Source organism: Tachysurus fulvidraco, chromosome 4 (genome assembly GCF_022655615.1).
Source record: "Tachysurus fulvidraco isolate hzauxx_2018 chromosome 4, HZAU_PFXX_2.0, whole genome shotgun sequence".
Classification (NCBI taxonomy): domain Eukaryota; kingdom Metazoa; phylum Chordata; class Actinopteri; order Siluriformes; family Bagridae; genus Tachysurus; species Tachysurus fulvidraco.
Genome location: NC_062521.1, coordinates 27,512,658 through 27,537,133, shown reverse-complemented (window position 1 = coordinate 27,537,133; position 24,476 = coordinate 27,512,658). Strand labels below are relative to the sequence as shown.

The 24,476-nt window shown below is 37.6% G+C and overlaps 2 long non-coding RNA genes across 7 annotated transcripts; one reads left to right on the top strand and one right to left on the bottom strand.

The window, feature by feature from the left end:
- Positions 1–175: 175 nt before the first annotated feature.
- LOC113663023 lies at positions 176–23,358 on the bottom strand. 6 transcript variants are annotated; one of them, XR_007140409.1, is made up of 8 exons: positions 23,301–23,358; positions 21,007–21,139; positions 20,610–20,764; positions 18,682–18,758; positions 18,146–18,591; positions 17,992–18,050; positions 16,048–16,167; positions 176–690 (listed from the first exon to the last, which is right to left on the bottom strand). It is a non-coding gene; the product is annotated as an uncharacterized LOC113663023 (long non-coding RNA). The 6 variants fall into 6 exon arrangements; XR_003445393.2 differs by having other exon boundaries at positions 18,682–20,764; XR_003445401.2 differs by having other exon boundaries at positions 18,146–18,758.
- On the top strand, positions 6,812–8,576 carry LOC125138423. The gene is made up of 3 exons (XR_007140412.1): positions 6,812–6,861; positions 7,866–7,964; positions 8,552–8,576. It is a non-coding gene; the product is annotated as an uncharacterized LOC125138423 (long non-coding RNA).
- Positions 23,359–24,476: the final 1,118 nt, after the last annotated feature.

Sequence of the window (24,476 nt, the reverse complement as noted above, 5' to 3'; positions counted from 1 at the left end):
ACCCTAAAAAAGTGCGAGAATCACCCCTGGTCTTCAGTCATTTGATTGCACACATTATGGATTCTTTTTACTTGTTTTTCTGTTGATTATGGCTGTAATAAATTATTTTTTGAGCTAATTTATTGTCATCTCCTTTTATTGTCTGTAAGAAGATAAAATGATGAGGGTGATTGTCTTAATTAACAAGAAGTTTATTGCAGTGTAGCAGTGACAAATAGTCCGTCTGAGACAGTCTGTAATACATACTATTGCATATTTGAGCCATGCGTGACATTAAGATTTTTGTTCTGGCACTAAGGTAGTGAAATGAACTTCCCCTGAGCCTCTGTCTTCCTGAAATACTTAAACTAGTGCTTATTTTTTCCTGTTTGTAATATATATTTAAAAATGTTCCATGTTTCCTCCCTATGCTTTAGACTGATGCTTTCTTTAGTCTGTGATCTTTTGAAATAGTTTTGAAGAATTCAGTGATTCAAAACTTCTGCCAAATGCCATAAATGTAAACTTGGTTTGTGATGCAAAAATCACAATTGTTAAATGTACAGTACAAAAGACAGTTGGCTAAACAAGCAGCACTGAAACAGCACTCATATTTGTAGTTGTGTGAATCTGTTAGAATTCTCTGGCTCACTTGGTGAAGAAGCCTGATAAGTGCTGCTGCTGCTACCTCTGCTGATGTCATGGATGATACTGCAAAAGAACCATGCAAAGACAGTTATTGAATAACAAATATCTTTGACATTTAATCAGATGAACAGGGAGTATTTATACAGAAGATAGGTGTAATATTCAGTTATATCTAAACAAAAGATACTGCAGAAACTGACATGGTGGTTGACATATTTATTGTCAGTTTGGTAAGTTTATCACAAAAATTGATTATCTAAATTATAGAAAAAGAAACTCTTAGAATGTATGTGTTTGGTACCTGTTTATCAAAACAGTACAGAAAGAATATCTAGAACAAAACAAAGGATGATATGGTCATAAGATGAAAGTGAAAGTGAAAGTGACGTGACATATGGGTCACCAATACTCAGAATTCGTTCTCTGCATTTAACCCATCCAAAGTGCACACACACAGCAGTGAACACACACCCGGAGCAGATTTGTTCATAAACAAATGTCACACAGTCAGCCCAGTACAGAGAGTGCAAAAATATATTCAAAATATATCAATGCCCTCTTAGGTCCCAACCTCAAATACCAGTCACCTGCAGTCTGTGCAGCTGTGCATGTCAGAGTTCAGAGGGTGGTCTTCTCTAACAAAAAGCATGACTTCATCTTACTGAGTGGAACTGCCATGAAAATGTTAAATACTGTACCTGCAGATCACCCAGCTTCTTGCATGTTTTGAATGATATCGGTGGTGATGTGAACATTATTAGAAATAAAGAAACAGAATGAGGTGTTAAACATCTTACAGACACCACCACTCTGCAATCAAGATGTCCTATTTTGAATAACTACATCTCTCATAGCCTTTAATTCACCATTGACAAACTGCAGAGCTTGTTCAGTAACATTCACTATGGATAAGAACATATATGTTAAACTACTTAATAAAATAAATAGTTTAACATATATGTTAAACTATTTATTTTATTAAGTGTGGCTGAGGTGTCTCCTCTAAGGACCATGAACCATTGAACGCCACCATATAGTGAAGTCTAGGGGTCAGCAAAGGTATACCTGAAAATATATGAAGAAAGATATCACATGCCATGGGGATGAAACACAGGGGACTCTCAGCTGGGATTTTTCCAAGGGTATGTACAGAGACACTAGGAACAACAAAAACTGGATAGCAGCACCCAGTCCAATTACAATGTACAATGAGAATTGTTCGATAAAAAAAATCAGGTGGAAGGGGTGCACTCTCCTCAAGGGCACCATGACATGCAGTAACTATATACTGATTCACTTTGCTGATGTAGCTTTTGGTGTTCACTATTAAAATTTAATATGCAGATCGAACACTGGTTTCTGTTCTTTTAGAGGCCTCAGTATTAGTGAACATCTGACTGTCATCAAGGGCAAGAGTCATGGCCTATCCTATTATTGGGCTGCTACAGCTGACTGCTGCTTTTTGTTCAGGACATGATATGGCCAAACCAGAGCCTGGCTGTAACTCCAATCTAAATGCTCGGTTAAACCAACAAGTCCAGCCACTTGAGCTGAAAGAAAAAGAATGCAATGACCTTCAGGTACAACATTAGTCAAAGAAAAGTCTGGGTACTGAGTTTGTGCTTTCCTTGAGAGATGGGAAACCGCAGATTCTGCACCTGAGGCTTATAGAATTAGACATTTTGTGAGCAAGGTTTTGAAACCACAATGGGCCAGCTGTGTGTTGAGGGTAAGGGAGCCTCCTCTACAGCAGCCTGCTTCTTTCCCAGAAAGCTGAATGTCATCTGTGTATTTCAGTAGAGAACAGCCTTATGGCAGGATGACTGATGACCACAAAGAATGAACCATGGATTAGAACAGAGCCAGTGAATTGATAAAACCTTTAGGAAGGTGTGTCCAGGTATATTGATGTTGGTGTGAAGCAGTGATACTCATTAATAGAGACTTAAAAGCAATTTTGTACTTTGGTCTGAATAAGGGCTTAACTTAGCCACATGGGTTGCAAGCCAGTGACTTCTGAGCCAGTCCTAAGCCCAGATAAATAGAAAGAGTTGCGTCAGAAAGGGCATCCGGTGTAGTCATCTGTGTGAATTCCATACCAGATTGGTCGAGCCCTGGGTTAACAACGACCACCACCGGTGCTGTTGACCTTAAGGATGCCAGCAAAAATTTTGCTGCTATTGGTCGAGGAAGAAGAGGAAGGAGAAGCATTTGCATGCAGAGAGAGAAAGGCAGGAGAGGAAAGGCAGGAGTATAGTTCTGAGAATAGGGACTCTAAATGTTTGTATAGGGAAAGGTAGAGAGCTGGAAGACATGAGGGAGAGTGTGTACTGAGTGATACTGTATGTGCAGGAGACCACTTGGAAAGGGACCAAAGCATGTAGTATTGGAGGGGGGTACAAACTACTTTATTATGGTGTGGATAGAAAGAGAAATTGAGTAGGAATTATCCTGAAGGATAAGTTTGTGAGGAATGTGCTAGGTGTGTCACTGGAAGGAGAAAAGAAGATGAGGAAATATGGTGCTGGAATGAGGAAGTACAGAACAGCATTCAGAAGCTAAAAAGAAGTGGGACGTAGAAAGGACGTAAAGAAAGTAGACAGGATTACAAGGACTTACAGAGCAGAGTGAAGAGGGATGTGGCAATGGCCAAATAGAAAACATATGAAGAGTTGTATGCTAGGTTAAACAAGGTGAAAAGGAAGTATAGAGATGGGAAAGATGTACAACAGAAAAGCTTGATTAAAGATAGAGATGAAAATGTCCTGATAGACAAGGCGGGTGTGCAGAGAAGATGGAATGAGTATTTTGAGGAGCTGATGAATGAGGAAAATGAGAGGGAAAAAAGGGCAGAAGAGGTGAATATGGTATAGCAAGAAATCCATTAGAAAGGATTAGAAAGTATAAGGTGAGAGAGGGAAGAGAATAAAGAGTAAAAAGGTTAGGAGCTGCTCTGTGTCTTTGGGGGTTTAGAGAAAGCATATGACAGGGTGCCGAGAGCGTCGAGGATGTCGGGAGTGGCAGAGAAGTACGTCAGAGTAGTTCAGGATATGTATGAGAGGAGTATGACAGCAGTGAGATGTGCTGTAGGTCAGATAGAGGATGGATGACAAGGTGGAGGACCTGCTTCAAGGATTGGCTTTAAGTCCCTACTTGTTTGCTACCTTGATTGACAGATGAAGTCAGACGGGAATCTCCATGGACAATGATGTTTGCAGATGACATTGTGATCTGTAGTGAGAGTAGAAAGCATTTGGAGGAACACCTGGAAAGGTGGAGGTCTGCTATGGAAAGAAGAGGAATGAAAGTCAGTCATAGGAATACATGTGTTTGAATGAGTGGGAGGGAAGTAGAACAGTGGGCAAGTCAGGTTAATGAGGTCAAGAAGGTGCAGGAGTATTTTGTATTTGGAGTTAACCATCCAATGTGATGGGGAGTGTGGAAATGAGTTGAAGAGGGGAGTACAGACATGTTGAAGTGAGTGGAGAAAAGTGTCAGAAGAGTTGTTTGACAGAAGAGTGTAAGCAAGAATCAAATGAAAGGTGCACAAGACAGTAGTGAGGCCAGCTATGCTGTATGGGTTAGAAACTGTAGCAGTCAGAAAAAGACATGAGGCAAAAATGGAGGTAGCAGAGATGAGTATGTTAAGGTTAGGATTGACAGAATCAGGAACAAGCACCTCAGGGGGACAGTTCTGGTTGGCTGTTTTTGGGACAAGGACAGAGACTTAGATGCTTTGGACATGTACAGAGGAGGGAGCATGGTTCTATTGGTAGAATGATGTTGGAGATGGATCTTAATTTTAATTATAATAACAAAAACTCAATTTTAAACTACATTTTTATTGTGTTTCTATACTTTCTATACTTCTATACTAAGCTGCTATGAAACAAGATCAATTGTTAAATGTGCTAAACAAATATTTTTTAATTGAAAAAAAATAAGCAAGAAATGAGCTTGAAGTTAACTAAATACTATTGGTACTAATAATAAATCTAAAGTTTCACTGACCTGAGCACCTAATTGTTTTATCAAGAGTGTCCAATGGCTCAATTTATAAAATTCATTTGAGTTACTGTATATTTTCAAATATTTATCACGAATTAGTATTGGAGGAGGTCATGGAAGATCCATTTAACATTCAAACAAGCTGTTTAAAATGTCTTCAATGTTTTATTTTAGGATTTTATGGGACATTTATGTGCCAGATGGTGATCACAATCAGTAAACACTGTTAGGTTCTTATGACAGGACTCATATGCTCATATTGAACATTCAACAGAAACTTACAACTTTTCTATAAATGGTTAATTATTTTTATACAAACTATCCACTGTAACCAAGATCATCTGAATTTGGTGACTATGAAGAGCAGCATTTATAATTTAGGGCAATTAAGAACACTTGTACTTGTAAAATCTTAATGAAGCTTAGTGAAACTTTTCAAGAAATGAATTTACTAGTGGTGAATTTAGACATACATCCGAAATAATGTCCTACAAACACAATGGCAAAGTTTGCTCCTTTTATATCCGTTAAATTTCACAGTATTTTCTGTTGTAGATGGCTGTATTCTGCCATAAATATGTGTTGTGGTTTAGGCTTACTAGTTTCTCTGTATAATCCTGCTTCATTTCCTGAAAGCATATTTTTGTATTAAATATATTAGATATAATAGAATAATCAAATATTTTGTTCTCTATACCCTCATGGGAACAATCTATCCTGGCCTTTCACATATCTTTAACTGACCTGATGGTTCTGTTCGTTCACAAGCCACAACAAAGACTCAGATGATAAGGTGATAATAGTTGGCTAATGGCTGTGAAATGGCCAGTTGTTGGACTGTGTCTTTTTCCTGAGATGAACTTAAAGGAGACTCCTGATTTTAAGTAACTTGTAATTTTAATTTAGGTCCTTACTGAGAAGACTGCTGTGAAATTATTGTGATTTAAGAATAAGATCACTTCAAGCTTTCTTTCATTAAACAAACAAACAAATAAATGTGATGTTGCAGTTAATAAGTTAATTATTTCTTAGTGTCCTGAAAAATACATAATACAAACAAGTAATGAAAGAAACAGGTAAACCTTAGCATAGTCGATAGGAAATGTTGTTTTTATATTCCTTAAAAATATCAAGTATGATGTTACTTTTAAATATTACATTTGCAACAATAGTCTTGATGCTAGAAGTAGGTAGAAGTGTTAATTTCGTCAAACGAGACGAGACGAAATATGTTCGTCAACAACCATTTTTCATGACTAAGACAAGACAATGACAAGACTGCATCACTGTCCAAAAATGCTGGCTAAGACTAAATTAACATGCATTATTGTTGACGAAAAAAGACGAGGCGAAAATGTTTTGTATAAAATAAAAACTAAGATAAAATCTCTCTTCATTTTCGTCTACAATTGTCTCTGCTTTTTCATCAGCTGTTACGCCTTTAAAATATTCAGAACGAGTTCACGGCTTCGCGCTGTTGCTCAAGTTACAGGTCTCATACGCCTGTGGCTGCAACACGAATCAAGTTTAACAATTACATGTAATATTGCTCCAAATATCAATAATGGTGTGTGCAATACCACGTATAACTTGCATTAAGTTTGTAATTTACTATATACACCTACAGTTTTGATCTTAGGCTTTTCATTAATCAGCATTAATGTGTTATTTTTAAAAAAAAAGACTAGAATTTTTTGACTAAAACTAGACTAAAGTTAAAAGACTTTAATTCGACTAGACTAAGATACCTTGAGTTTTATTTTGACTAAAACTAGACTAAAATGACAAGACTTTTAGTCGAATTAACTTGACTAACAAGAAAAGATATGTGAATGACTAAATATGACTAAAACTCACAAGGACATTTGGCACAAGACTAAGACTAAGACTAAATTAAACATAGGTGACGAAATTAACACTAGAAGGTAGACATGTCATATTTTTTGTTTGACAATGTAGCTGACTGGGAAATGAGGGTTTAAAAACTTTTGTATTTTTAATAAATAACTAAATACTTTTGTGAATAGGTTACCGTCATCAAAATGTGTTAAATGTAATTTTTTTCACTTAACTAAAGCTTATATTCACTGCTTTATGATTCTTGTTAGAGGTTCCTATAAATTGTTGCAGGTGGGGCCTTAATCAGTGGTGCACCGCGGGTATATACAGTACATAATGACTACAAGCAGACTTGCTCAGTAGCATCATGTGTGCAGACGGAGACTGGTGATTTTATTCTCTCCTTATTAAATTGCATTTACTTAAATTCACATGAATGTTGAATGATGTTGTGGGGTGTGTGTGGGATTTTCTAACTTATTTCTCCATGTGCTGTTTTTCCGAGTTTTAAATGCAGTTTATTTTCCCCTCAGATGCTAAATTTGAGTGCAGAATTGCAGAGTTTAAATGTAAAAGTAAACATAAATATAAAATGACTTGTGAGGTCAAAACCCTTTACATAATGAGCAACAAATTTAAATGCAAATAATTGTTAATTGCACATACATTTCCATGTTAAAAAAAAAGTATATAAAAGTATAGTAACTTTTAGTGAAAATCTGAGGTTTACTTAGTTATTGGCATAATGTGGAAAAATAACAGCTGGGTTGTTAATTTACAGAGAATGTCAATAAATGTACAGCATAAACTGTATGAAAAATAGTATTTTCCATAAAGAGTAATTTTTTTTATGACTGTAGTATTTCTTTGATAAATGGATTAAAGCATGAAAGTGATGTTTACTTAGAAACTTATTCAGACAATACAAATGGCAAATTAAAACAATATATTGATCACAACTTGTTCTGGGACTCAAATTCCTCTATATTGTAACAAAGGTATTTACACATTGGCTTCTGCTTGTCAGTGTGTGCAGCAATGCCAAAGTTTGCTCCATTTTATTTTAATTAAATATTACAGTATTTTCTCAGTTCTGGCTGTAATTCTGCCATAAATATGTTGTGTATTAGACTAGTTTGTCCTAATGTGAAATGCTGATGTAGCAGATTTTTCATATGAATCTTATACACTTATTTACATATAAGATTCTTAATATTTTGTTCTCCATACACTGATATAAGAACAATCCCTCCAGTCACTTTGCATATCTTTAATAGACCAGATAGTTATAGACGTGTACCTACCACACCCCAGACTCAGATAATAACGGTGCTAATAGTTGACTAATGGCTGTGAAATGGCCTGTTGTTGGACTGTGTCTTTGTCCTCAGGTGTACTTAAAGGAGACACCCTGACATTTTAGTTGAGGTCCTCACTGAGAAGACTGCTGAGAAATTACTGGGATTTAAGAAAAAGATCACTCCAACTTGGTAAGTTTTCTTTCTTTCTTTCTTTCTTTCTTTCTTTCTTTCTTTCTTTCTTTCTTTCTTTCTTTCTTTCTTTCAATAAATCAAATAAAAAAATGCATTTAATTTGAAATTCTCTAAACATTACTGTGTCGTTGCAATTAGTCAATTATTTCTTAGACTTGTGTGTTTATTTAAACATTGTTACTTTTGAATATTATGTTTGCAACAATAGTCTTTATGCCAAAGGTCGATGGGTTATATTTATAGTTTGGCAGCATATGTTTAGTTATGGAATGATTTTGTTAGAAAAATAATCCTCTCTTACATAGTATTGCTACAGAACAAAGTTAGATTTTACATGTCAAGCTACTAAATGATCAGAAACCATGCAAACTCTTGTCCAGGACACTTGTTGGCAGCTCTATTTTTGAGGGAGCTGTATATTTAACTGAACATGGATAGCATTCTAGATAGCACTAATCTCTTCAGCATGAGTTTTAACCTTGTTTATTTACTTGCATCTTTTCAGTTTCTGTGACTGATGAATAAAGCACATAATAATTGTTTAGCACCTAATAATCTAAAATCTTTTGTCTACTACTACACAGTGAAACATCGTTATCGGGCTGTCTTCACACAATAAATCACCACAGACGGATTTGTGCAGAATGGGCAAGAAAATAATTCACTACTGCTCACAGTGTGGGAAGAGTTTTGCCAAACCATATATTCTCAAACAACACATGCGCATTCACACAGGAAAGAAACCATATTGCTGTTCACAATGTGGACAGAGTTTTACACAACTAAGTCACTTAAACAGACATAAGCTTGTTCACTCAGGAGTAAAGCCGTATCAGTGCTCAGAGTGTGAAAAAAGTTTTGCTAGCAGTTGGTATCTCAAAAAACATGAGCGCATTCACACAGGAGAGAAGCCTTATTGCTGCTCACAGTGTGGGAAGGGTTTTAGAGATGCAGATGATTTAAAAGTCCATGAGCGCATTCACACAGGACTGAAGCACACAGTGTGCTTTAACTCTCTACATTTGATTATATTGTCTTCTGGTAAAGTAGGTTCCTGTCTTTTGTATACTATCTGCTTAACTCACTTTGTTCTAGAGTAGTGTGATTTGAATCGTGTTATATTCTATAGCATTGTTGATTTTTATAGTGTTGGTTTTTGTTGTTCTCTCAGCTGATTAATCAGGAGTAGTTTCAGTCTCCCTTAAGGTGTGAATTGGGGGCAGGGCTTACCTATTTAAATTGAAGGTTCTCTGCTCAGTATCTCTCTCTCTAACATTAGTGTCTAGTACTGTCTTGATATATTCTACCATACCTCAATTCTCACTCTTGTTTGACTACAAATATGTGCCTTAAACCCATCTCTGTACTCAAGGCCTACTCTCGCAGACGCTCTCATCCACAAAGCAGAGGTCACAATCCCAATAACCTCATCTACCCTCCTCTGTTATGTAAGTCTCAAACAGTAGTGGTAGGTGGGCTCTGGAATTGTCAGTCTGCGGTAAAGAAAGCTGATTTTATCTCTGCTTTAACTTCCCATTACTCCTTTGATTTTCTTGCTCTAACAGAAACCTGGATATCCCCACAGAACACTGCTACACCAGCTGCTTTATCCTCTGCCTATGCTTTCTCTCACTCACCACGAGAAACAGGCAGGGGTGGGGGTACAGGTTTATTGTTGTCAAAGAAATGGTGCTTTAAACCTCGTCTCTTCTCTAATTTAACCATCTCTTCTTTTGAATTTCATGCCATTTCAGTTACCTCTCCTATCAACCTTGTTATCATTGTTGTCTACCGCCCTCCTGGTCCCCTAGGAAACTTCCTGGAAGAAATGGACTCGCTGCTTAGTGCTTTCCCTTCCGATAGCTCCCCCCTGACAGTGCTTGGTGACTTCAACCTCCCCTCTGACAAGCTACATTCTTCTTCCCTCCTGTCTCTTCTCGACTCTTTCTCCCTCACACTCAACAGCTACATCCCCACACACAAAGGAGGCAATGTCCTGGACCTGGTTTTCACCCGTCCTTCTCCAGCTACAGATGTGACTGCTACCCCACTCCACGTCTCTGATCATCACCTGGTATCCTTCACCATCACTCTACCTATCTCACCTAAAACTACCTCTCACCCCCTTGCTCTTACTCGCCGCAACCTTCACTCTGTCTCACCTTCATCTGTAGCTTCTGGCACTCTTTCTTCCCTTCCTGATGCTAAGTCTTTTTCCTCACTACCCTTAGACTCAGCCACAGATACTTTCCTCTCATCTCTTTCCTCAACTATGGACTCCCTCTGCCCTATGTTCGCTAAACCCAAGAAAACTTCTTCTTCTGCTCCTTGGCTTTCAGATGTGCTGCGCAACAATCGAAGAGAGCTAAGATCATCAGAGAGAAAGTGGAAGAAATCACAACTTGATGCAGATCTTGATTTTTACAGAACACTTCTTGTCAAGTTCTCCTCAGATGTGACTTCTGCCAAGACTTCCTTCTACAAGGAAAAGCTTGAAGCTTCCTCACATGACCCTCGGAAATTCCACAACATCATCTCTTCTCTGCTCAACCCCCCAGCTCCACCTTCTTCACCCTCCCTGACTGCAGAAGACTTTGCTTCTTTCTACCAGGAGAAGATTGAGGAAATCTGCCGGACCTTCACTTCAGCCCCGACTGCACTTACATCTCAGAGTATGGATTCCCCTACACCTTCGTTGTCACATTTTTCAACTGTGGCAGCAGAAGAGATTTTACAACTCATCCAGTCCTGCAATCCTACCACCTGCCCATTGGATCCACTCCCTACCACTATGCTCCAGACCATCTCACAAGACCTCTTGCCCTTCATTTCCACTATCGTCAATAGATCCATAGCATCTGGTCAGGTACCAACTACTTTCAAGAGAGCAAGGGTTATTCCCATCCTAAAGAAACCTGCTCTGGATCCATCAGACATCAGTAACTACAGACCGGTATCACTTCTCTCATTTCTTTCAAAAATTCTTGAACGCATTGTCTATAATCAACTGTCTGTCTATCTCTCACAGAACAACCTCCAAGATCCCAAACAGTCTGGCTTTAAAGCAGCTCACTCTACAGAGACAGCCCTTTTGGATGTCTCTGAGAAGCTACATACTGCTAGATCAGCCAAACTATCATCCGTCCTTATCCTCCTTGACCTTTCAGCAGCGTTTGATACGGTCAACCACAAGACTCTCTTATCCTCCCTCAAGAGTCTTGGGATTTGCGGATCAGCTTGGGAATGGTTTGCCTCCTACCTGGAAGGACGCTCATATCAAGTAACATGGAGGGGAGTGACATCTGCTCCACGCAGACTCTCCACTGGCGTCCCACAGGGCTCAGTACTTGGTCCTCTTCTTTTCTCCTTGTATACTCACTCTCTTGGTGAAGTTATTTCATCACATGGGTTCTCTTACCACTGCTATGCTGATGATACACAACTTATCTTCTCTTTCCCACCCTCAGATGCCACAGCTTCTGACCGGATCTCAGCATGTCTGGCAGAAATTTCATCATGGATGACTGCTCATCAGTTAAAGCTCAATCCTAGCAAAACTGAACTGCTGTTCATCCCAGGTGATTCATCCCCAGGTCACGATCTTGCTATATCCTTGCACAACGATCTGATCTCCCCTTCAGCCACAGCTCGCAACCTTGGGGTAACCATGGACAATCAACTGTCCTTTTCCTCTCATGTTGCAAATGTGACTCGCTCATGTCGGTTTCTTCTCTACAACATTAGAAGGATTCGGCCATTTTTGTCCACACAGACTGCCCAGGTACTTGTTCAGTCTCTTGTCATTTCTAGACTGGATTACTGCAATGCACTGCTGGCAGGTCTACCTATGAACGCAATCCGTCCTCTGCAAATGATCCAAAATGCAGCTGCCCGGCTTGTTTTCAACCTGCCAAAGTTCTCGCATACCACCCCGCTACTGCGATCCCTCCACTGGCTTCCGGTAGCTGCACGCATCCGGTTCAAAACACTGATGCTGGCCTACAAAGCCAAAAATGGACCAGCCCCCTCTTACCTCAAAGCCCTCATCATTCCTCGCACTGCACCCCGCAACCTCCGATCTACCAGCACTGCTCGACTGGTTCCACCATCTCTCAGGGTAAGAGGCAAGTATACTACAAGACTCTTCTCTGTACTGGCACCAAGGTGGTGGAATGAACTTCCCATAGAGGTCCGGACAGCCGAGTCACTGGCTATTTTCAAGCGGCGGTTGAAGACCTACTTATTCAGGAAGCACTTCAACTAGCACTTCTTTCCTTATCTTTTGCATTTAAAAAAAAAAAAAAAAAAAAAAAAACCTTTGACACTTTTTCATTGTAACTTTGAACAAATGTTTTAAACTCATGGTATCTTAAGTATGTAACCTAGTGAACCAGCATTAATGTATTCAGTGTTAGAGATTTAAGCACTTATGTACGTCGCTCTGGATAAGGGCGTCTGCCAAATGCTGTAAATGTAAATGTAATGTAAATGAAGCCATATGTTTGCTCACACTGTTGGAAGAATTTTAGATATTCATGTGATTTAAAAAACCATGAGCGCATTCACACAGGAGCGAAGCCATATCACTGCTTACACTGTGGAAAGAGTTTTACGAAATCAAGTGGTTTAAAAATTCATCAACGCATTCACACAGGAGAGAAGCCGTATCATTGCTCACACTGTAGCAAGAGATTTACAAAATCAAGTGATTTGAAATCTCATCAACACACTCACACAGGAGAGAAGCCGTATCATTGCTCACACTGTGGGAAGAGATTTACACAATCAAGTAGTTTAAAAGCTCACCAACACATTCACACAGGTTGAAAACTCACAAAAGTATTCATCACTGCTTAAACTGTGGAAATAATAATAATAAAAAATAAATTCACCAGCACCTTCACACAGGAGAGAAAAAAACTCTTTTACATAATAGAGTAGTAGAGTTTTACATAATAAATTGGTTTGAAAAGCCACTAATTTATTCACGATAGTGATAAATGTATTGCTGATCACAGTGTGATTGCTTTAAAAAGTACCTCATTTGCATGCATTGCTTAATTAGCAGAACAGAATAAGGCATCTTTGGTGTTGAAGGACCTTTATACAGCTACAGCTTTAGCTAGCTGTGATTACAGTAAGCCTTTCCAATTGAGTGTGTCAGATAAACAGGGGTTTTCTAATGCCATTTTATCTCAGTAATGGAGTTAGCAGCCAATAATCGCTCATGAGTGTAAGATAGGCTATGATGTGATACTTTCTTTACCAGAGTTGACAATTAAGAGAGACAAGACAGTTAATCTGGCAGACAGGAGGATGACCATTTTGGATGGTAAGCAAAATGATTGTTAGTTAACTTCTACTAGCACCACGAATGCATGGCAGGATTTGGAAAGTCAACCACTACCACACACAGATCTAACCTTTTTGTAGATGGTCATCCTTAGTGGCCTAGAGGGAAATTTAGCTGTTTACGCAGTTGTCGCCTTGTAATGAGGTAGCAGGTTTTGTTATTGTATAGCTGATGAACCATGTACAGTGCAATTGTTCAGTCACCACTTTGGTTCCACCTGGGCACAGAGAGGTTTTTGGATTGGCTGTTCTGGTTTTGTTTTTTTTATTTTTTTTATTTTGTTTGTCTGATTGGCTGGGGCATGACTTGAACACCCCCGAATTTCATCACGGCATCTCATTTAAACAAGGTGTGGTGGTTAAACAGGGGGCTGCTAAGCCACTTCTTAGTCATTTCCCAGATGCTCTCCAGTTTTGTGTTTTGCTGTGTTTTCCTGACATTTTATTCAGTTAATACTCTTCACACATTTGATCACAAATTTTTTTATTCTTTTTACTTGTTTTTCTGTTGGTTATGGCTGTAATAAATTATCTTTTGAGCTAATTCATTGTCATCTCCCTTTAATGTCTGTAAGACGATAAATTCAGGGTGAATGTAAATTCAAGAAGTTTATTCCTGTGTAGCAGTGACAAAACACATGAAGTACTTCATTATTTATCAGAGTCCATCTGAGACAGTCAACTTGTTGCATATTTGAGCCGTGTGTGACATCAAGATTTTTGTTCTGGCACTAAGGTAATGAAATTAACTTGCCCTGAGCCTCTGTCTTCCTGAAATACTTAAACTAGTGCTTATTTTTTCCTGTTTGAAATATGTAAAAAAAATGTTCTATGTTTCTTCCCATCAGAGTTTTAGACTGATGCTATCCTTAGTCTGTGAACTATTGAACCAATTTTGAAGGATTCAGTGATTCAAATCATTTGCCAAATGCCATAAATTTAAAAAATACTGCCTGTTCTTTTGCAAGTAGAAGAAACAATACAGCATATGAGTTGGCCTAACAAGCAGCACTGTGGCATTCAAACATATTTGTAGTTGTGTGAACCTGGTAGAATTCTCTAGTGAGATCAAAAAGTAAATGCATGAGAAGTTCTCGAAATAATCTTACTGTAATTAGACCAGAAAAATGCCAAAGAAACAAACAAAAACAGTTCTTAAAAAGTTTGGGCTTCTGAACATTAGATCACTTGCACCGAAAGCACTTATTGTAAACGAAATCATCTCAGAAAATAACCTTACTGCACTCTGCCTTACTGAAACTTGGATTAAACCAAAGGAATACTTTGGTCTATATGAGTCTATACCATCAGGATATATCTATAAGCATGAGCCTCGTCAGACTGGTCGTGGAGGTGGCGTCGCCACTATCTTTAGTGATTTCCGTACTTTTAAATATATACCTCACTATGGTATATATTTAATTCTTTTGTAGTGCTTGTTCTTAATGTTACACTCTTGCACATGCACACGAAAAAAATCCCTGATGTTTTTTGCTATAGCGACCGTGTATAGACCCCTGGGGCCCTACACTGATTTTCTTAGAGAATTTGCAGATTTTCTTTCGGACCTATTGGTTAACTTTGCTAAAGCGTTAATTGTAGGAGACTTTAACACGTTGACGATACAAATGATGCTTTAGGACTCACATTTATGTACCTACTAAACTCATTTGGGGCAACTCCTCACTAGACCAACTCATCGTCTTAATCACACACTAAATTTAATAATATCACACTGAATAGATGTCACTGATATAGATATCATACCTTAAAGTGATGACGTCACAGACCATTACCTCATAATGTAAACACTACCTATAGAGAAGACTGTTTCTCACCACGTTATCGATGGTAGAACTATTATTCCGACCAATAAAGATGGATTCACAAATTACCTGCCTGATCTGTCTATGTGTAATGACTGTCACAAATGATCTATATGTAATGACTAACAGCATAGGCACTATATTTACTCGCACATTAGACACTGTTGCCCCCATCCGAGTAAAGAAAGTTAGAGACAAAACACCTGCACCATGGTATAATAGTCATACTCACACCCTCAAGAGAGAAACCCGTAACCTCGAGCGAAAGTGGAAAAAAACTAAATTAGAGGTTTTTAGAATTGCGTACTGTATAAGGACAGTATGTTCAAGCTAGTGCGAGCACCTTGTGACCCAGTCTCACCTAAAGCTTTACACTCAAAACTACAGTGCTTTACAAGTACAGGACAAGAAGATAAGATTATTACTACAGCTAAATCAACAACTTGTTCACTAGACCCCATTCCAACTAAATTACTGAAAGTATTACATAAAGCTGATTAGCCTCTTCTTAATATTATTAGCTCCTCGCTATCTTTGGGTTACAGTATGTCCCTAAATCTTTCCAGTTGGCAGTTATTAAGCCATTCATTAAGAAACCTAATCTAGATCCTAATGAACTATCAAATTACAGACCTATTTCACATCTTCTGTTTATGTCTAAAATACTAGAAAAGGTTGTGTCTGTTCAACTGAGTGCCTTCTTACAGGAGAACAATATTATTGAAGAGTTTCAGTCAGGTTTCAGGCCCCAACATAGCACAGAAACTGCACTTGTTAAAGTTACAAATGACTTGTTCCTAGCTTCGGACCAAGACTGTTTGTCCCTATTAATTCTACTTGACCTTAGTGCTGCATTCGACACTATAGATCACAACATTCTTCTAGGTTGGTTTAGATCCTACCTGTCCGATCGATACCATTTTGTAGAATGAAATGGTGAATCCTCCAGTTTATTGCCAGTTAATTATGGGGTCCCTCATGGATCAGTCCTTGGACCCCTGCTTTTCTCGATATACATGCATCTGTTAGGGAACATTATTAGTAGACATGGGATTAATTTCCACTGTTATGCTGACAACCCACAGTTGTATAGCTCATCAAAACCAGATGAAATAGCTAAATTGTCCAAATTAACTCATTGCCTTAGAGAGATAAAAGATTGGATGAGCTGTAATTTTCTGTTGTTAAACTCAGATAAGAAAGAAATACTACGTATGGGTCCAAAAAAAAAAAAAAACAGTACACAGAAGAGCTCTCACAATTCAGCTTCCATTAAGAGGGATGTACTGTTACTAGTAGCTCGACAGTGAAAGACCTGGGTGTTACACTAGACAGCAACTTGTCTTTTGAAAATCATATCACCCATATTACAAAAACAGCCTCTTCCACCTTAGAAATAATGCCAAGATGAGAAACATCCTGTCTGTATCTGATGCTGAGAAGCTAGTTCATACGTTCATGACCTCTAGACTGGACTATTGTAATGTATTACTGGTTGTTGTGCATCTTTAATAAATAGACTACAGTTAGCCCAGAATGCAGCTGCCAGAGTTCTCACCAGGACAAGAAAGTATGATCATATAACCCCAATTTTATCATCTCTACACTGGCTACCCATTAGGTTTAGAATTGATTATAAACTCCTGCTACTTAAGTAAAAGGCTCTTAATGGTTTAGCTCCCATGTATCTAACAAGTCTTCTAACAAGTTTACAATCCTTCATGCTCTCTGAGATCAGAAAACTCAGGACTTCTAGTTCCCAGAATATCTAAGTCTATTAAAGGCGATAGAGCGTTTTTATATTTATATCCCAAACTTTGGAATAGTCTTTCTGATGGTCTTTGGTGCTCAGACACACTTTCCCAGTTTTAAATGTAGATTAAAAACTCATCTCTTTAGTCAGGCGTACACATACTGTATCACCTGCCATGGGGCTGAAACACAGGGGACTCTCAGCTGGGATTTTTCCAAAGGTTAGGTATGTACAGAGACACTAGGGACAACGATGTAGCACCCAGTCCAATTACAGTGTATAATGTACAATGTATAGGCTTTACTACTGCATACCCACAAAACAGTGAGTTTAAAGACTTTTTTATTTGTAATGAATAATTAAATAGGTTAACGTTATCAAAACTTGTTCAATGTAATTTTTTTCACTTAACTTAATCTTATATTCACTGCTTTCTGATTCTTGTTAGAGGTTCCCATCAATTGTTGCAGGTGGGGCCTTAATCAGTGGTGCACCGCGGGTATATATAATCGGGATGCACTTATTTCCAGGGATTTCAGTACAGCCTAACAGATATTGCGTCATCGGGCAGGCGTGGCCTAATTTATAATCTGCAGAGGTCAATGATCATGCGAAGATTGGGAGGAAAGCTGTCTGCATAAATTGCTTCAACTAAGTTGCCTTTCCGAGATGGTGGGTGTTTTTTAAATTATATTCATACTGTTACAACTTAAGATAACCTTTCCTCAATCGTGAGTGTTTCTTGACATTCATACTTGTAACCTAAAATACCTATCTCAGGTGTTTCATGTCAAATTACATTAATAATGTTATAACTTCAGATGCCTGTCCTGATCATTCCATGTTCACAATATACTATTCAGTTATGGTATGCCCATTTCACTTCAATAAGCTTACTGAATTCACATCAAATCTATCACACAAGTCAAATCTGCAGTTTTACCTCAGATTTGATTCATCATACTTTTCCACAGCCCACTGCTTGTAAAGAAAGCCCTTACAATTATTCATAGTTTCATACTAAATTTCATTTGCACAAAAAGAACATAAGATGTTTCATTATGTTTGAAGGACTGGTTGCTTCAGTGCTTACAGGATCTTCAGATGTACTATCTCCCAAACCATCTCTTTTCTGAAGAGTGGAATGTCACACTACAGAGAAAAAGACAGATGAATCAGAATCAGATGAATCAGGAGCATAATAAAATGTTTGAGAATCAAATGTGTGAACAGGAGCACCATTGTACCTGTCTGAGTGTGAGTGGCTTTCCTTGAGCAAGGAAGTGGGGATGTGGTAGCTCAGTGGTTAAGGTGTTGGGCTACTGATTGGAAGGTCATGGGTTCAAACCCCAAGTCCACCAAGCTGCCACTGCTGGGCCCCACTGCTGGGCCCCTGAGCAAGGCCCTTAACCCTCAGTTGCTCAGTTGTAAGTCACTCTCGATAAGGGTGTCTGCTAAATGCCGTAAATGTAAAATGTAAGTCTGCATATTTACAGACAAAAACACCAGTCATTGCCATTCAGCTGTTTAGGAATTGTTTAGACACAATAGCAGAATATTTGGTTTTAAAATGACGTTTAATTCAGAGAAGACCCATATAATTCATTATATGGTGTTATACAAAAGTTCTCATTTGGCCGATGGTCCATCTGGAAGCCTCCAAGATGCATCCTTTTTTGACCCTTTCTACTTTCTATTAAATAAAACAGAAGACGCATATCCAGATATTAAAAGATGAATGATTTAAACCACAGAATAACAGCAAAAATAAGGAGTCACTCACAACAACATGTGACAGATATCATGTCTCTGATTCATTGAGTCATAGCACTGCATGGTCTACGATTTAAAATCAATTACCTGGTGGGTAGAAGCAATATAGACAAGTTAAAGACAAACTGAAAATCAAAAATATTGATTTACACTTTTTAAAAACATGTAAATATTAAAACAATGCATCCCAACTTATATATGACTTACAGCCAAAGCCCAGTGCATGCCTAGGTGCAAAGGAACAAAAACAATATCAAAGAGGAAGAGGTCCTGAGTTTTTGTCCAGTTCTTCACTGCTGCATGGCCTTCACCAGGGGCGATTCTAGGATCAGAGCTTTAGGGGTGCTGAGCACCCAATGAGCCCCACTGCCACCACCCACCCTCTTTTCACAAAAATATGTCTATTGAAAAAAAAACTTTACCATTTTAACTGATTCAACTAACTCCAAAATCCAGATATTTAATTTTTTAGACCTTTTCAGAACACCAGCTTAATTGTGAGAGTTCAAACACAAAACCTTCTTCACTCAGCTGGTTTTCCTTACCATTAACTCCATGTGTCTCCTTTTGTATCATCAGATTGGTTAGATTAGATTCAACTTTACTATCATTGAACAAAGTAACAGGTACTTGGACAATAAAATGTAATTCATCTTCTATAAATTAATTACAAATGGCCATCTATCAGATTAACAATAAACTTTAACAACAGAGACACACATACGCACTACACCACTAAAACTTGGAGTAAGAAATGTTGTTATTCTAAAATTTTTGTTCGTCTTTTACAAGGTTAAATAATGTCCAAAACATACTCCGTAGTTTGTGGTTTAAAATGTATGTGTTAATGATGAAAATGAAAACATCCCCCTTAGCAAATGGTGTTTTCAAGACTCTTGGTTTCACACTCAACTGTGCTTGTTTGGGGAGTTTCCATTTGAACTGGTGAAACGCTTGTTCAATAGGATTTAAATCTGGAGATTGAATTGGAATGTCCTGAAAAAGATAGAAACCACTGGCAAGCTTCAGCAATCAACAATGACCAGGTCAGCTAAGAAGATCAACAGCACTTGTTGACAGACAAATGAAAAAACTCTAAAATGTCAGTAAAATCACTTAAAACAAGCAACTGTTAAAAACGGTTGTATTAAAGTCCTGGAAAAATGTGAAACCAAGAGTCTGGAGATGTCTATTGATCACAGACTTGCTCCTGTGATTGCTTGCAAGGGATTTGCAATTACATATAAGCTTTTACATTTACTTAACCATCCCAATACTTATGCTCACATAAAGCATTTAGTGTTGAAACAGTCAATAATAAAATGAGACATTCTGTACTCCTGCCTCATATTAATATATGTCTTGACACCACAGGTAACAGAACAATTTTGTCTTTACTGTTCCAATACTTTTGAAGGGCACTGTATCTAAATTCGTTGAATGACTGCAGAATCCCTGTTTCCCTGCATTAAAAAAAGATTGAATGATTTATGCTCAAGTGGTACAAATTAGTTATGTAGACAAATATAAACTGTGCAAATAATGTATATGAATTTCTTACATTTTAAAGGCACATTACAACATTTACAACATTTATATAATGGTTGAGTACACCATAAACACATCTTCCAAACCATGTTTTTGTCTTTTGTCCTGAATCAGTACAGTACACCTATAATCTTTTAAGTGTACTTATTCATGTTATACTATTTAAGACCAAGTGAGACACCAATTGCTGTGGACTAGCTCCAGCTGCAATGTCCTTCCGTTAGATGCATAAAATGTTATAAAAAAAAAAATTATATAGTGTACCTTTAAACATTTTTGCCACTAAAGGGTTATAGTAGTTCATCCCAAAAATGAAATTTCTGTCATTTACTCACCCTCCGCATGGAATTCATAACTAGTGTGGTAATCAAAATGTGTAGCGATACATACCAAATCATTTGTTGTGGTTGTCTTCTTGTACTGTAGTTCTTTCCGTGCTGACAAGCATACATCACCCTTCTTTTCACAGAGAGTGGGACATGTTCTGAATAGTCTTCCATAGACATTGTGGTGTCACTTTCTGTTTTTTGTGACTGTCATCAGTCCTGTTATGAGGAAAAATACAATTAAAATTAAAAAGAAAAGAAAAACAACATTATGGCACAGGCATCAGTATAGAGAATTATACTATATTTGTTGTAATGTGTTTTCCGTAGTGAAAATATCTGAAACAAGATACATTCCTTATATCATGGCAAATAATGTTCACAAGATATTTCCATAATACAGAAACAAATAATTTTACAAAAATAGTTCTCATAAGGGGAAAAACATGCAATTAAATTACCAAACTGTGTAAGATGTGCCTGATGTACACTTGTGACTTTCAAGTAGATGTTTCAGTTCTTCTTCTGAAGAAACTATTCCTGAGATGTAGTCTTCCGAAGATGTACATATTTTTAAATTTGTTGGGAGCCAGTCTGACAGAAACAAAGTATATTAATAAAGTATTAAATTATTACCTAGTGTTACCTTTTTTTTGTGGACCGAATGTTTTAGCATGCACCTTATAATACAGTTTGTCCTTCATTAGCTCGTAGCTTTGCTTTTATTTCTCCTTCATTATCCATTTGAGTTGATCCTCTGATTGGAAATGCCCGTGCAAATGAAACAGCATTCTGCGCATGATCGGTGACCTTTTTCTTTTTTTTTTTTTTTTTTTTGAAAGAGTGCATTTTTCAAAGACCTCTAGAAACGCCCATGGTAATGAAACCCCTGGAATTTAGTGAATGCCATATAATTACCACAAGCAGGCTTGCTCAGTAGCATCATGTGTGCAGAGGGAGACTGGTGATTTTATTGTCTCATAATTATCTTGCAATCACTTAAATTTACATGAATGTTGATTGATGTTGTGGGGTGTGTGTGGGATTTTCTAACTTATTTCTCCATGTGCTGTTTTTCTTAGTTTTAAATGAAGTTTATTTTTCCCTCAGATGCTAAATTTGAGTGCTGAATTGCAGAGTTTAAATTTAAATGTAAATACATTTCAATGTAAAATGTATATAAAAATATAAAGTATATGTATATAAAAATATAAAGTATATAAAAAATATAGTAACTTTTAGTGAAAGTCTGTTAAGTTTATTTTGTCATTATTGGCATAATGTGGAAAAATAACAGCTGGGTTGTTAATTTGCAGAGAATGTCCATAAATGTACAGCATAAACTGTATGAAAATAGTATTTTCCATAAAGACTATTTTTTTAAGACTGTAGTGTTTATTTGATAAATGGATCAAAGTATGAATAATGTGATGTTTATACTTTATTTTAGATACTTATTCAGACAATGCAAATGGCAAATTAAACCAATATATTGCTCGTACTTGTACTGGGACTCAAATTCCTTTATATTGTAACAAAGGATTAATGTATTTATGGATGTCAGTCACTTTGCATATCTTTATCCAGATTGTTATAGACGTGTACCTGCCAAACCCCAGACTTAGATAATAAAGGTGGTAATAGTTGGCTGATGATTTTGAAATAGCCTGTTGTTGGACTGTGTCTTTGTCCTCAGGTATACATTTAAAGGAGATTTTAGTTGAGGTCCTGACTGAGAAGATCACTTCAACTTGGTGTGTTTTTTCTTTCTTTCTTAAGATAAATCAAAGAAATAAATAATGAATTTAATTTGAAATTCTCTAAACATTACTGTGATGTTGCAGTTAGTCAATTATTTCTTAGATTTGTTGTGTGTTTATTTAATCATCATTACTTTTGAATATTATATTTGCAACAATAGTCTTTATGCTGAAGGTCGATATCCTCTCTTACAAAGTATTGCTAACAAAGTTAGATTTTATCTGTCAAGCCTCTAAATGACCAGAAACCATGCAACATAACCTTAAAACTCTTGTCCAGGACAATTGTTGGCAGCTCTATTTTTGAGGGAGCTGTAAATTAAGGAAGTATGGTCTGCCACAGGAGCTGTTGATGCTGTTCTACACTGCAGTCATAGAATCTGTCCTGTGCACATCCATCACCATCTGGTTTGGTGCAGCAACAAAACAGGACAGAAACAGACTGCAACGCACAGTTAGAACAGCAGAAAAAATAATTGGTGCCCCCCTGCCCACTCTCCAGGACTTGTACGACACAAGAACCAGAAACCGGGCAGGGAAAATCACTACTGATCCTTCACACCCTGGACACACCCTCTTTCAGCTTCTCCCTTCTGGCAAGCACTACAGATCTCTGCTTACTAAAACGGCCAGACACAAGAACAGTTTCTTTCCCCAGACAATCACCCTGATCAACAACTAACCATAATTATATTCACTGCTTCTTATCATAAGTTTATCATAAGTACTGCATTATTGGGACTGTCAGTCATCAAATCATCTGTATATTACAGTACACACTACTGCTGCTGTATATTGCACAAAAAGCATAATGTTGCACAATATTGTTATTTGCACTCCCGCACTTTATGGACATAACTGATTGTTCATATCCCATATTCATATTTTATATATTTGATTAATTCTATATCCTCATTTTATACTCATTCTGTCTACATTGTATCTCATCATCTGCATTGTTTTCTTGTATAGTATTGTGTTTTTTATGTCTGTACCTTTGAGAGTCACAAACTGCTGGAACCAAACTCCTTGTGTGTGTCAACACACTTGGCCAATAAATCTGATTCTGATTCTGATAAAGTTAACGCCGCAGAATTAAACTCTGATCATTTTCACCAACACTAGGGGGCATCTTTCACTATTTGTTGTTGAGTTAACACCTTAAGATTAAATATAGAATAACACTGCTTGATTAACACTGCTGATTTTACTGTGTATGCTCCAACCTTTCCTCTTCTCTCTCTGCCTGCAAACGCTTCCTCTTCTTCCTCAACAAAAAGTAGCCCAATTTTTGCTGGCATCCAACAGCACCGGTGGCGGTCGTTAACCCAGGGCTCGACCGATGCCCTTTTTGACGGAACCCTTTCTATTTATCTGGGCTTGGGACCAGCTCAGAAGTCACTGGCTTGCATTGCATGCCCTTTCTGATGCAACCCTTTCTAGGTTACTGGCTAGCAACCCATGTGGCTAAGTTATGCCCTTATTCAGAGCAAAGTACAGAATTGCTTTTAAGTCTTTATTAATGAGTACATTAGCACTGGTTCACACCAACATCAATATACCTGGACACACCTTCCTCAAGGTTTTATCAATTCACTGGCTCTGTTCTCGTCCTTGGTGCCTTCTTTATTTTGTCATCAGTCATCAAGCGAGAAGGTATACACATAAAATACACATATGACATTCAGCTTTCTAGGAAAGAAGCAGACTGCTGTAGAGGAGACTCCCTTATCCCCAACACACACATGGCCCATTGTGGTTTCAAACCCTTGCTCACAAATGTCCAATTCTGTAAGCCTCTGGTGCAGAATCTGGGGTTTCCCATCTCTCAAGGAAAGCAAAAACTCAGTTTTCAGTCTTTTTTTTGCCTAATGTTGTACCTGAAGCTCACTGCATTCTTTTTTCTTTCAACTCAAGTGGCTGAACTTGTTGGTTTTACCCCCCTATACATTTAGGAGCACTGAGTCAATTTGACCTTGTCTGTTTTGACTGCTTATAAAAAATGTATAATAAACCTTATTTATATACAAAAATGCCTCAATGCCACAAAAAAAAAAACACACATTTTAAATTATTTTCACTATAGAGGCACAAAAGTTGATGCAAAATTACAGGCTGGTATATTTCAAGTGCAGGAGATTGTTTTGAAACCGTTTTGACCATATTTAATG